At 48.6% G+C, this 9,942-nt stretch overlaps 31 non-coding genes and 10 pseudogenes across 31 annotated transcripts; all 41 read left to right on the top strand.

Annotated features, from left to right (window-relative positions):
* The first annotated feature begins 50 nt into the window (after positions 1-50).
* Positions 51-169, top strand: LOC135742991 (5S ribosomal RNA). Its single transcript, XR_010530393.1, has one exon. It is a non-coding gene; the product is annotated as a 5S ribosomal RNA (ribosomal RNA).
* Positions 170-294: 125 nt separating this feature from the next.
* Positions 295-413, top strand: LOC135742936 (5S ribosomal RNA). The gene has a single exon (XR_010530337.1). It is a non-coding gene; the product is annotated as a 5S ribosomal RNA (ribosomal RNA).
* A 120-nt stretch (positions 414-533) lies between these two features.
* Positions 534-652, top strand: LOC135742397 (5S ribosomal RNA; annotated as a pseudogene).
* A 121-nt stretch (positions 653-773) lies between these two features.
* Positions 774-892, top strand: LOC135742849 (5S ribosomal RNA). Its single transcript, XR_010530253.1, has one exon. It is a non-coding gene; the product is annotated as a 5S ribosomal RNA (ribosomal RNA).
* A 126-nt stretch (positions 893-1,018) lies between these two features.
* LOC135742848 (5S ribosomal RNA) lies at positions 1,019-1,137 on the top strand. The gene has a single exon (XR_010530252.1). It is a non-coding gene; the product is annotated as a 5S ribosomal RNA (ribosomal RNA).
* Positions 1,138-1,262: 125 nt separating this feature from the next.
* Positions 1,263-1,381, top strand: LOC135741746 (5S ribosomal RNA). Its single transcript, XR_010529591.1, has one exon. It is a non-coding gene; the product is annotated as a 5S ribosomal RNA (ribosomal RNA).
* A 120-nt stretch (positions 1,382-1,501) lies between these two features.
* Positions 1,502-1,620, top strand: LOC135742396 (5S ribosomal RNA; annotated as a pseudogene).
* Positions 1,621-1,741: 121 nt separating this feature from the next.
* Positions 1,742-1,860, top strand: LOC135741990 (5S ribosomal RNA). Its single transcript, XR_010529824.1, has one exon. It is a non-coding gene; the product is annotated as a 5S ribosomal RNA (ribosomal RNA).
* A 125-nt stretch (positions 1,861-1,985) lies between these two features.
* On the top strand, positions 1,986-2,104 carry LOC135742847 (5S ribosomal RNA). The gene has a single exon (XR_010530251.1). It is a non-coding gene; the product is annotated as a 5S ribosomal RNA (ribosomal RNA).
* Positions 2,105-2,229: 125 nt separating this feature from the next.
* LOC135743029 (5S ribosomal RNA) lies at positions 2,230-2,348 on the top strand. Its single transcript, XR_010530429.1, has one exon. It is a non-coding gene; the product is annotated as a 5S ribosomal RNA (ribosomal RNA).
* Positions 2,349-2,473: 125 nt separating this feature from the next.
* On the top strand, positions 2,474-2,592 carry LOC135741744 (5S ribosomal RNA). The gene has a single exon (XR_010529589.1). It is a non-coding gene; the product is annotated as a 5S ribosomal RNA (ribosomal RNA).
* Positions 2,593-2,712: 120 nt separating this feature from the next.
* LOC135742394 (5S ribosomal RNA) lies at positions 2,713-2,831 on the top strand (annotated as a pseudogene).
* Positions 2,832-2,952: 121 nt separating this feature from the next.
* Positions 2,953-3,071, top strand: LOC135742846 (5S ribosomal RNA). Its single transcript, XR_010530250.1, has one exon. It is a non-coding gene; the product is annotated as a 5S ribosomal RNA (ribosomal RNA).
* A 125-nt stretch (positions 3,072-3,196) lies between these two features.
* Positions 3,197-3,315, top strand: LOC135742984 (5S ribosomal RNA). Its single transcript, XR_010530386.1, has one exon. It is a non-coding gene; the product is annotated as a 5S ribosomal RNA (ribosomal RNA).
* Positions 3,316-3,439: 124 nt separating this feature from the next.
* Positions 3,440-3,558, top strand: LOC135742845 (5S ribosomal RNA). Its single transcript, XR_010530249.1, has one exon. It is a non-coding gene; the product is annotated as a 5S ribosomal RNA (ribosomal RNA).
* Positions 3,559-3,682: 124 nt separating this feature from the next.
* LOC135742844 (5S ribosomal RNA) lies at positions 3,683-3,801 on the top strand. The gene has a single exon (XR_010530248.1). It is a non-coding gene; the product is annotated as a 5S ribosomal RNA (ribosomal RNA).
* Positions 3,802-3,928: 127 nt separating this feature from the next.
* LOC135742214 (5S ribosomal RNA) lies at positions 3,929-4,047 on the top strand (annotated as a pseudogene).
* Positions 4,048-4,167: 120 nt separating this feature from the next.
* LOC135742935 (5S ribosomal RNA) lies at positions 4,168-4,286 on the top strand. The gene has a single exon (XR_010530336.1). It is a non-coding gene; the product is annotated as a 5S ribosomal RNA (ribosomal RNA).
* A 120-nt stretch (positions 4,287-4,406) lies between these two features.
* On the top strand, positions 4,407-4,525 carry LOC135741743 (5S ribosomal RNA). The gene has a single exon (XR_010529588.1). It is a non-coding gene; the product is annotated as a 5S ribosomal RNA (ribosomal RNA).
* Positions 4,526-4,645: 120 nt separating this feature from the next.
* On the top strand, positions 4,646-4,764 carry LOC135742393 (5S ribosomal RNA; annotated as a pseudogene).
* Positions 4,765-4,885: 121 nt separating this feature from the next.
* On the top strand, positions 4,886-5,004 carry LOC135741988 (5S ribosomal RNA). The gene has a single exon (XR_010529822.1). It is a non-coding gene; the product is annotated as a 5S ribosomal RNA (ribosomal RNA).
* Positions 5,005-5,129: 125 nt separating this feature from the next.
* LOC135742843 (5S ribosomal RNA) lies at positions 5,130-5,248 on the top strand. The gene has a single exon (XR_010530247.1). It is a non-coding gene; the product is annotated as a 5S ribosomal RNA (ribosomal RNA).
* Positions 5,249-5,373: 125 nt separating this feature from the next.
* Positions 5,374-5,492, top strand: LOC135743028 (5S ribosomal RNA). Its single transcript, XR_010530428.1, has one exon. It is a non-coding gene; the product is annotated as a 5S ribosomal RNA (ribosomal RNA).
* Positions 5,493-5,617: 125 nt separating this feature from the next.
* Positions 5,618-5,736, top strand: LOC135741742 (5S ribosomal RNA). Its single transcript, XR_010529587.1, has one exon. It is a non-coding gene; the product is annotated as a 5S ribosomal RNA (ribosomal RNA).
* A 120-nt stretch (positions 5,737-5,856) lies between these two features.
* LOC135742392 (5S ribosomal RNA) lies at positions 5,857-5,975 on the top strand (annotated as a pseudogene).
* Positions 5,976-6,096: 121 nt separating this feature from the next.
* LOC135742842 (5S ribosomal RNA) lies at positions 6,097-6,215 on the top strand. The gene has a single exon (XR_010530246.1). It is a non-coding gene; the product is annotated as a 5S ribosomal RNA (ribosomal RNA).
* Positions 6,216-6,340: 125 nt separating this feature from the next.
* On the top strand, positions 6,341-6,459 carry LOC135742983 (5S ribosomal RNA). Its single transcript, XR_010530385.1, has one exon. It is a non-coding gene; the product is annotated as a 5S ribosomal RNA (ribosomal RNA).
* Positions 6,460-6,583: 124 nt separating this feature from the next.
* On the top strand, positions 6,584-6,702 carry LOC135742841 (5S ribosomal RNA). The gene has a single exon (XR_010530245.1). It is a non-coding gene; the product is annotated as a 5S ribosomal RNA (ribosomal RNA).
* A 124-nt stretch (positions 6,703-6,826) lies between these two features.
* On the top strand, positions 6,827-6,945 carry LOC135742839 (5S ribosomal RNA). The gene has a single exon (XR_010530243.1). It is a non-coding gene; the product is annotated as a 5S ribosomal RNA (ribosomal RNA).
* A 126-nt stretch (positions 6,946-7,071) lies between these two features.
* On the top strand, positions 7,072-7,190 carry LOC135742213 (5S ribosomal RNA; annotated as a pseudogene).
* A 120-nt stretch (positions 7,191-7,310) lies between these two features.
* Positions 7,311-7,429, top strand: LOC135742934 (5S ribosomal RNA). Its single transcript, XR_010530335.1, has one exon. It is a non-coding gene; the product is annotated as a 5S ribosomal RNA (ribosomal RNA).
* A 120-nt stretch (positions 7,430-7,549) lies between these two features.
* On the top strand, positions 7,550-7,668 carry LOC135742411 (5S ribosomal RNA; annotated as a pseudogene).
* A 121-nt stretch (positions 7,669-7,789) lies between these two features.
* Positions 7,790-7,908, top strand: LOC135742838 (5S ribosomal RNA). The gene has a single exon (XR_010530242.1). It is a non-coding gene; the product is annotated as a 5S ribosomal RNA (ribosomal RNA).
* Positions 7,909-8,033: 125 nt separating this feature from the next.
* LOC135741741 (5S ribosomal RNA) lies at positions 8,034-8,152 on the top strand. Its single transcript, XR_010529586.1, has one exon. It is a non-coding gene; the product is annotated as a 5S ribosomal RNA (ribosomal RNA).
* A 124-nt stretch (positions 8,153-8,276) lies between these two features.
* Positions 8,277-8,395, top strand: LOC135742391 (5S ribosomal RNA; annotated as a pseudogene).
* Positions 8,396-8,516: 121 nt separating this feature from the next.
* On the top strand, positions 8,517-8,635 carry LOC135741987 (5S ribosomal RNA). Its single transcript, XR_010529821.1, has one exon. It is a non-coding gene; the product is annotated as a 5S ribosomal RNA (ribosomal RNA).
* Positions 8,636-8,760: 125 nt separating this feature from the next.
* Positions 8,761-8,879, top strand: LOC135742989 (5S ribosomal RNA). Its single transcript, XR_010530391.1, has one exon. It is a non-coding gene; the product is annotated as a 5S ribosomal RNA (ribosomal RNA).
* Positions 8,880-9,004: 125 nt separating this feature from the next.
* Positions 9,005-9,123, top strand: LOC135742125 (5S ribosomal RNA). Its single transcript, XR_010529954.1, has one exon. It is a non-coding gene; the product is annotated as a 5S ribosomal RNA (ribosomal RNA).
* A 120-nt stretch (positions 9,124-9,243) lies between these two features.
* LOC135742390 (5S ribosomal RNA) lies at positions 9,244-9,362 on the top strand (annotated as a pseudogene).
* A 121-nt stretch (positions 9,363-9,483) lies between these two features.
* Positions 9,484-9,602, top strand: LOC135741772 (5S ribosomal RNA). Its single transcript, XR_010529617.1, has one exon. It is a non-coding gene; the product is annotated as a 5S ribosomal RNA (ribosomal RNA).
* A 125-nt stretch (positions 9,603-9,727) lies between these two features.
* Positions 9,728-9,846, top strand: LOC135742837 (5S ribosomal RNA). Its single transcript, XR_010530241.1, has one exon. It is a non-coding gene; the product is annotated as a 5S ribosomal RNA (ribosomal RNA).
* The last annotated feature ends 96 nt before the right edge of the window (positions 9,847-9,942 follow it).

The following is a 9,942-nucleotide window of genomic DNA, read 5'->3' on the forward strand; positions in this document are numbered from 1 at the left end:
TGGCGTTGCCACATTAGTTTTGAAGTGTCTCTCGAATCAAGTCCGCACTCGCTTACGGCCACACCACCCTGAGCACGCCCGCTCTCGTCTGATCTCGGAAGCCAAGCAGGGTCGGGCCTGGTTAGTACTTGGATGGGAGACCGCCTGGGAATACCCGGTGCTGTAAGCATTTAATTAATTAATTATTTTTTTATGTCATTTTTTCCCATGAATGCGATCTTTCTGTAAGCGTTCACTGATGTCATGGCGTTGCCACATAAGTCTTGAAGTGTCTATCGAAGCGAGTCAGCACTCGCTTACGGCCACACCACCCTGAGCACGCCCGCTCTCGTCTGATCTCGGAAGCCAAGCAGGGTCGGGCCTGGTTAGTACTTGGATGGGAGACCGCCTGGGAATACCTGGTGCTGTAAGCATTTAATTAATTAATTATTTATGTCATTTTTCCCATGAATGCGTCCTTTCTGTAAGCATTCTCCCATGGCATGGCGTTGCCACATTAGTTTTGAAGTGTCTCTCGAATCGAGTCAGCATTCGCTTACGGCCACACCACCCTGAGCAAGCCCGCTCTCGTCTGATCTCGGAAGCCAAGCAGGGTCGGGCCTGGTTAGTACTTGGATGGGAGACCGCCTGGGAATACCAGGTTCTGTAAGCATTTAATTAATTAATTATTTATGTCATTTTTTCCCATGAATGCGATCTTTCTGTAAGCGTTCACTGATGTCATGGCGTTGCCACATAAGTCTTGAAGTGTCTATCGAAGCGAGTCAGCACTCGCTTACGGCCACACCACCCTGAGCACGCCCGCTCTCGTCTGATCTCGGAAGCCAAGCAGGGTCGGGCCTGGTTAGTACTTGGATGGGAGACCGCCTGGGAATACCAGGTGCTGTAAGCATTTAATTAATTAATAATTTTTTTATGTCATTTTTTTCCCATGAATGCGATCTTTCTGTAAGCGTTTACTGATGTCATGGCGTTGCCACATAAGTCTTGAAGTGTCTATCGAAGCAAGTCAGCACTCGCTTACGGCCACACCACCCTGAGCACGCCCGCTCTCGTCTGATCTCGGAAGCCAAGCAGGGTCGGGCCTGGTTAGTACTTGGATGGGAGACCGCCTGGGAATACCAGGTGCTGTAAGCATTTAATTAATTAATTATTTTTTTATGTCATTTTTTCCCATGAATGCGTCCTTTCTGTAACCATTTACCGATGTCATTGCGTTGCCACATTAGCCTTGAAGTGTCTCTCGAATCGAGTCAGCACTCGTTTACGGCCACACCACCCTGAGCACGCCCGCTCTCGTCTGATCTCGGAAGCCAAGCAGGGTCGGGCCTGGTTAGTACTTGGATGGGAGACCGCCTGGGAATACCTGGTGCTGTAAGCATTTAATTAATTAATTATTTATGTCATTTTTCCCATGAATGCGTCCTTTCTGTAAGCATTCTCCCATGGCATGGCGTTGCCACATTAGTTTTGAAGTGTCTCTCGAATCGAGTCAGCACTCGCTTACGGCCACACCACCCTGAGCAAGCCCGCTCTCGTCTGATCTCGGAAGCCAAGCAGGGTCGGGCCTGGTTAGTACTTGGATGGGAGACCGCCTGGGAATACCAGGTTCTGTAAGCATTTAATTAATTAATTATTTATGTCATTTTTTCCCATGAATGCGATCTTTCTGTAAGCGTTCACTGATGTCATGGCGTTGCCACATAAGTCTTGAAGTGTCTATCGAAGCGAGTCAGCACTCGCTTACGGCCACACCACCCTGAGCACGCCCGCTCTCGTCTGATCTCGGAAGCCAAGCAGGGTCGGGCCTGGTTAGTACTTGGATGGGAGACCGCCTGGGAATACCAGGTGATGTAAGCATTTAATTAATTAATAATTTTTTTATGTCATTTTTTCCCATGAATGCATCCTTTCTGTAAGTGTTCTCCCATGGCATGGCGTTGCCACATTAGTTTTGAAGTGTCTCTCGAATCAAGTCCGCACTCGCTTACGGCCACACCACCCTGAGCACGCCCGCTCTCGTCTGATCTCGGAAGCCAAGCAGGGTCGGGCCTGGTTAGTACTTGGATGGGAGACCGCCTGGGAATACCAGGTGCTGTAAGCATTTAATTAATTAATTATTTTTTTATGTCATTTTTTCCCATGAATGCGATCTTTCTGTAAGCGTTCACTGATGTCATGGCGTTGCCACATAAGTCTTGAAGTGTCTATCGAAGCGAGTCAGCACTCGTTTACGGCCACACCACCCTGAGCACGCCCGCTCTCGTCTGATCTCGGAAGCCAAGCAGGGTCGGGCCTGGTTAGTACTTGGATGGGAGACCGCCTGGGAATACCAGGTGCTGTAAGCATTTAATTAATTAATTATTTTTTTATGTAATTTTTTCCCATGAATGCGTCCTTTCTGTAACCATTTACCGATGTCATTGCGTTGCCACATTAGCCTTGAAGTGTCTCTCGAATCGAGTCAGCACTCGTTTACGGCCACACCACCCTGAGCACGCCCGCTCTCGTCTGATCTCGGAAGCCAAGCAGGGTCGGGCCTGGTTAGTACTTGGATGGGAGACCGCCTGGGAATACCTGGTGCTGTAAGCATTTAATTAATTAATTATTTATGTCATTTTTCCCATGAATGCGTCCTTTCTGTAAGCATTCTCCCATGGCATGGCGTTGCCACATTAGTTTTGAAGTGTCTCTCGAATCGAGTCAGCACTCGCTTACGGCCACACCACCCTGAGCAAGCCCGCTCTCGTCTGATCTCGGAAGCCAAGCAGGGTCGGGCCTGGTTAGTACTTGGATGGGAGACCGCCTGGGAATACCAGGTTCTGTAAGCATTTAATTAATTAATTATTTATGTCATTTTTTCCCATGAATGCGATCTTTCTGTAAGCGTTCACTGATGTCATGGTGTTGCCACATAAGTCTTGAAGTGTCTATCGAAGCGAGTCAGCACTCGCTTACGGCCACACCACCCTGAGCACGCCCGCTCTCGTCTGATCTCGGAAGCCAAGCAGGGTCGGGCCTGGTTAGTACTTGGATGGGAGACCGCCTGGGAATACCAGGTGCTGTAAGCATTTAATTAATTAATAATTTTTTTATGTCATTTTTTCCCATGAATGCGTCCTTTCTGTAAGCGATCTCCCATGGCATGGCGTTGCCACATTAGTTTTGAAGTGTCTCTCGAATCAAGTCCGCACTCGTTTACGGCCACACCACCCTGAGCACGCCCGCTCTCGTCTGATCTCGGAAGCCAAGCAGGGTCGGGCCTGGTTAGTACTTGGATGGGAGACCGCCTGGGAATACCAGGTGCTGTAAGCTTTAATTAATTAATAATTTTTTTATGTCATATTTTCCCATGAATGCGTCCTTTCTGTAAGCGTTCTCCCATGGCATGGCGTTGCCACATTAGTTTTGAAGTGTCTCTCGAATCGAGTCTGCACTCGCTTACGGCCACACCACCCTGAGCACGCCCGCTCTCGTCTGATCTCGGAAGCCAAGCAGGGTCGGGCCTGGTTAGTACTTGGATGGGAGACCGCCTGGGAATACCAGGTGCTGTAAGCATTTAATTAATTAATTATTTTTTTATGTCATTTTTTCCCATGATGCGATCTTTCTGTAAGCGTTCACTGATGTCATGGCGTTGCCACATAAGTCTTGAAGTGTCTATCGAAGCGAGTCAGCACTCGCTTACGGCCACACCACCCTGAGCACGCCCGCTCTCGTCTGATCTCGGAAGCCAAGCAGGGTCGGGCCTGGTTAGTACTTGGATGGGAGACCGCCTGGGAATACCAGGTGCTGTAAGCATTTAATTAATTAATTATTTTTTTTTATGTCATTTTTTCCCATGAATGCGTCCTTTCTGTAACCATTTACCGATGTCATTGCGTTGCCACATTAGCCTTGAAGTGTCTCTCGAATCGAGTCAGCACTCGTTTACGGCCACACCACCCTGAGCACGCCCGCTCTCTTCTGATCTCGGAAGCCAAGCAGGGTCGGGCCTGGTTAGTACTTGGATGGGAGACCGCCTGGGAATACCTGGTGCTGTAAGAATTTAATTAATGAATTATTTATGTCATTTTTCCCATGAATGCGTCCTTTCTGTAAGCATTCTCCCATGGCATGGCGTTGCCACATTAGTTTTGAAGTGTCTCTCGAATCAAGTCCGCACTCGCTTACGGCCACACCACCCTGAGCACGCCCGCTCTCGTCTGATCTCGGAAGCCAAGCAGGGTCGGGCCTGGTTAGTACTTGGATGGGAGACCGCCTGGGAATACCTGGTGCTGTAAGCATTTAATTAATTAATTATTTATGTCATTTTTCCCATGAATGCGTCCTTTCTGTAAGCGTTCTCCCATGGCATGGCGTTGCCACATTAGTTTTGAAGTGTCTCTCGAATCGAGTCAGCACTCGTTTACGGCCACACCACCCTGAGCACGCCCGCTCTCGTCTGATCTCGGAAGCCAAGCAGGGTCGGGCCTGGTTAGTACTTGGATGGGAGACCGCCTGGGAATACCTGGTGCTGTAAGCATTTAATTAATTAATTATTTATGTCATTTTTCCCATGAATGCGTCCTTTCTGTAAGCATTCTCCCATGGCATGGCGTTGCCACATTAGTTTTGAAGTGTCTCTCGAATCGAGTCAGCACTCGCTTACGGCCACACCACCCTGAGCAAGCCCGCTCTCGTCTGATCTCGGAAGCCAAGCAGGGTCGGGCCTGGTTAGTACTTGGATGGGAGACCGCCTGGGAATACCAGGTTCTGTAAGCATTTAATTAATTAATTATTTATGTCATTTTTTCCCATGAATGCGATCTTTCTGTAAGCGTTCACTGATGTCATGGCGTTGCCACATAAGTCTTGAAGTGTCTATCGAAGCGAGTCAGCACTCGCTTACGGCCACACCACCCTGAGCACGCCCGCTCTCGTCTGATCTCGGAAGCCAAGCAGGGTCGGGCCTGGTTAGTACTTGGATGGGAGACCGCCTGGGAATACCAGGTGATGTAAGCATTTAATTAATTAATAATTTTTTTATGTCATTTTTTCCCATGAATGCATCCTTTCTGTAAGTGTTCTCCCATGGCATGGCGTTGCCACATTAGTTTTGAAGTGTCTCTCGAATCAAGTCCGCACTCGCTTACGGCCACACCACCCTGAGCACGCCCGCTCTCGTCTGATCTCGGAAGCCAAGCAGGGTCGGGCCTGGTTAGTACTTGGATGGGAGACCGCCTGGGAATACCAGGTGCTGTAAGCATTTAATTAATTAATTATTTTTTTATGTCATTTTTTCCCATGAATGCGATCTTTCTGTAAGCGTTCACTGATGTCATGGCGTTGCCACATAAGTCTTGAAGTGTCTATCGAAGCGAGTCAGCACTCGTTTACGGCCACACCACCCTGAGCACGCCCGCTCTCGTCTGATCTCGGAAGCCAAGCAGGGTCGGGCCTGGTTAGTACTTGGATGGGAGACCGCCTGGGAATACCAGGTGCTGTAAGCATTTAATTAATTAATTATTTTTTTATGTAATTTTTTCCCATGAATGCGTCCTTTCTGTAACCATTTACCGATGTCATTGCGTTGCCACATTAGCCTTGAAGTGTCTCTCGAATCGAGTCAGCACTCGTTTACGGCCACACCACCCTGAGCACGCCCGCTCTCGTCTGATCTCGGAAGCCAAGCAGGGTCGGGCCTGGTTAGTACTTGGATGGGAGACCGCCTGGGAATACCTGGTGCTGTAAGCATTTAATTAATTAATTATTTATGTCATTTTTCCCATGAATGCGTCCTTTCTGTAAGCATTCTCCCATGGCATGGCGTTGCCACATTAGTTTTGAAGTGTCTCTCGAATCGAGTCAGCACTCGCTTACGGCCACACCACCCTGAGCAAGCCCGCTCTCGTCTGATCTCGGAAGCCAAGCAGGGTCGGGCCTGGTTAGTACTTGGATGGGAGACCGCCTGGGAATACCAGGTTCTGTAAGCATTTAATTAATTAATTATTTATGTCATTTTTTCCCATGAATGCGATCTTTCTGTAAGCGTTCACTGATGTCATGGTGTTGCCACATAAGTCTTGAAGTGTCTATCGAAGCGAGTCAGCACTCGCTTACGGCCACACCACCCTGAGCACGCCCGCTCTCGTCTGATCTCGGAAGCCAAGCAGGGTCGGGCCTGGTTAGTACTTGGATGGGAGACCGCCTGGGAATACCAGGTGCTGTAAGCATTTAATTAATTAATAATTTTTTTATGTCATTTTTTCCCATGAATGCGTCCTTTCTGTAAGCGATCTCCCATGGCATGGCGTTGCCACATTAGTTTTGAAGTGTCTCTCGAATCAAGTCCGCACTCGTTTACGGCCACACCACCCTGAGCACGCCCGCTCTCGTCTGATCTCGGAAGCCAAGCAGGGTCGGGCCTGGTTAGTACTTGGATGGGAGACCGCCTGGGAATACCAGGTGCTGTAAGCTTTAATTAATTAATAATTTTTTTATGTCATATTTTCCCATGAATGCGTCCTTTCTGTAAGCGTTCTCCCATGGCATGGCGTTGCCACATTAGTTTTGAAGTGTCTCTCGAATCGAGTCTGCACTCGCTTACGGCCACACCACCCTGAGCACGCCCGCTCTCGTCTGATCTCGGAAGCCAAGCAGGGTCGGGCCTGGTTAGTACTTGGATGGGAGACCGCCTGGGAATACCAGGTGCTGTAAGCATTTAATTAATTAATTATTTTTTTATGTCATTTTTTCCCATGATGCGATCTTTCTGTAAGCGTTCACTGATGTCATGGCGTTGCCACATAAGTCTTGAAGTGTCTATCGAAGCGAGTCAGCACTCGCTTACGGCCACACCACCCTGAGCACGCCCGCTCTCGTCTGATCTCGGAAGCCAAGCAGGGTCGGGCCTGGTTAGTACTTGGATGGGAGACCGCCTGGGAATACCAGGTGCTGTAAGCATTTAATTAATTAATTATTTTTTTTATGTCATTTTTTCCCATGAATGCGTCCTTTCTGTAACCATTTACCGATGTCATTGCGTTGCCACATTAGCCTTGAAGTGTCTCTCGAATCGAGTCAGCACTCGTTTACGGCCACACCACCCTGAGCACGCCCGCTCTCTTCTGATCTCGGAAGCCAAGCAGGGTCGGGCCTGGTTAGTACTTGGATGGGAGACCGCCTGGGAATACCTGGTGCTGTAAGAATTTAATTAATTAATTATTTATGTCATTTTTCCCATGAATGCGTCCTTTCTGTAAGCATTCTCCCATGGCATGGCGTTGCCACATTAGTTTTGAAGTGTCTCTCGAATCAAGTCCGCACTCGCTTACGGCCACACCACCCTGAGCACGCCCGCTCTCGTCTGATCTCGGAAGCCAAGCAGGGTCGGGCCTGGTTAGTACTTGGATGGGAGACCGCCTGGGAATACCTGGTGCTGTAAGCATTTAATTAATTAATTATTTATGTCATTTTTCCCATGAATGCGTCCTTTCTGTAAGCGTTCTCCCATGGCATGGCGTTGCCACATTAGTTTTGAAGTGTCTCTCGAATCGAGTCAGCACTCGCTTACGGCCACACCACCCTGAGCAAGCCCGCTCTCGTCTGATCTCGGAAGCCAAGCAGGGTCGGGCCTGGTTAGTACTTGGATGGGAGACCGCCTGGGAAAACCAGGTTCTGTAAGCATTTAATTAATTAATTATTTATGTCATTTTTTCCCATGAATGCGATCTTTCTGTAAGCGTTCACTGATGTCATGGCGTTGCCACATAAGTCTTGAAGTGTCTATCGAAGCGAGTCAGCACTCGCTTACGGCCACACCACCCTGAGCACGCCCGCTCTCGTCTGATCTCGGAAGCCAAGCAGGGTCGGGCCTGGTTAGTACTTGGATGGGAGACCGCCTGGGAATACCAGGTGCTGTAAGCATTTAATTAATTAATAATTTTTTTATGTCATTTTTTCCCATGAATGCGTCCTTTCTGTAAGCGTTCTCCCATGGCATGGCGTTGCCACATTAGCCTTGAAGTGTCTCTCGAATCGAGTCAGCACTCGTTTACGGCCACACCACCCTGAGCACGCCCGCTCTCGTCTGATCTCGGAAGCCAAGCAGGGTCGGGCCTGGTTAGTACTTGGATGGGAGACCGCCTGGGAATACCTGGTGCTGTAAGCATTTAATTAATTAATTAATTATTTATGTCATTTTTCCCATGAATGCGTCCTTTCTGTAAGCATTCTCCCATGGCATGGCGTTGCCACATTAGTTTTGAAGTGTCTCTCGAATCGAGTCAGCACTCGCTTACGGCCACACCACCCTGAGCAAGCCCGCTCTCGTCTGATCTCGGAAGCCAAGCAGGGTCGGGCCTGGTTAGTACTTGGATGGGAGACCGCCTGGGAATACCAGGTTCTGTAAGCATTTAATTAATTAATTATTTATGTCATTTTTTCCCATGAATGCGATCTTTCTGTAAGCGTTCACTGATGTCATGGCGTTGCCACATAAGTCTTGAAGTGTCTATCGAAGCGAGTCAGCACTCGCTTACGGCCACACCACCCTGAGCACGCCCGCTCTCGTCTGATCTCGGAAGCCAAGCAGGGTCGGGCCTGGTTAGTACTTGGATGGGAGACCGCCTGGGAATACCAGGTGATGTAAGCATTTAATTAATTAATAATTTTTTTATGTCATTTTTTCCCATGAATGCGTCCTTTCTGTAAGCGTTCTCCCATGGCATGGCGTTGCCACATTAGTTTTGAAGTGTCTCTCGAATCAATTCCGCACTCGCTTACGGCCACACCACCCTGAGCACGCCCGCTCTCGTCTGATCTCGGAAGACAAGCAGGGTCGGGCCTGGTTAGTACTTGGATGGGAGACCGCCTGGGAATACCAGGTGCTGTAAGCATTTAATTCATTAATTAGTTTTTTATGTCATTTTTTCCCATGAATGCGTTCTTTCTGTAACCATTTACCGATGTCATTGCGTTGCCACATTAGCCTTGAAGTGTCTCTCGAATCGAGTCAGCACTCGTTTACGGCCACACCACCCTGAGCACGCCCGCTCTCGTCTGATCTCGGAAGCCAAGCAGGGTCGGGCCTGGTTAGTACTTGGATGGGAGACCGCCTGGGAATACCTGGTGCTATAAGCATTTAATTAATTTATTATTTATGTCATTTTTCCCATGAATGCGTCCTTTCTGTAAGCATTCTCCCATGGCATGGCGTTGCCACATTAGTTTTGAAGTGTCTCTCGAATCGAGTCAGCACTCGCTTACGGCCACACCACCCTGAGCAAGCCCGCTCTCGTCTGATCTCGGAAGCCAAGCAGGGTCGGGCCTGGTTAGTACTTGGATGGGAGACCGCCTGGGAATACCAGGTTCTGTAAGCATTTAATTAATTAATTATTTATGTCATTTTTTCCCATGAATGCAATCTTTCTGTAAGCGTTCACTGATGTCATGGCGTTGCCACATAAGTCTTGAAGTGTCTATCGAAGCGAGTCAGCACTCGCTTACGGCCACACCACCCTGAGCACGCCCGCTCTCGTCTGATCTCGGAAGCCAAGCAGGGTCGGGCCTGGTTAGTACTTGAATGGGAGACCGCCTGGGAATACCAGGTGCTGTAAGCATTTAATTAATTAATAATTTTTTTATGTCATTTTTTCCCATGAATGCATCCTTTCTGTAAGCGTTCTCCCATGGCATGGCGTTGCCACATTAGTTTTGAAGTGTCTCTCGAATCAAGTCCGCACTCGCTTACGGCCACACCACCCTGAGCACGCCCGCTCTCGTCTGATCTCGGAAGCCAAGCAGGGTCGGGCCTGGTTAGTACTTGGATGGGAGACCGCCTGGGAATACCAGGTGCTGTAAGCATTTAATTAATTAATTATTTTTTTATGTCATTTTTTCCCATGAATGCGATCTTTCTGTAAGCGTTCACTGATGTCATGGCGTTGCCACATAAGTCTT

The sequence above is a fragment of the Paramisgurnus dabryanus genome, chromosome 13 (genome assembly GCF_030506205.2).
Source record: "Paramisgurnus dabryanus chromosome 13, PD_genome_1.1, whole genome shotgun sequence".
In the NCBI taxonomy this organism is placed as follows: domain Eukaryota; kingdom Metazoa; phylum Chordata; class Actinopteri; order Cypriniformes; family Cobitidae; genus Paramisgurnus; species Paramisgurnus dabryanus.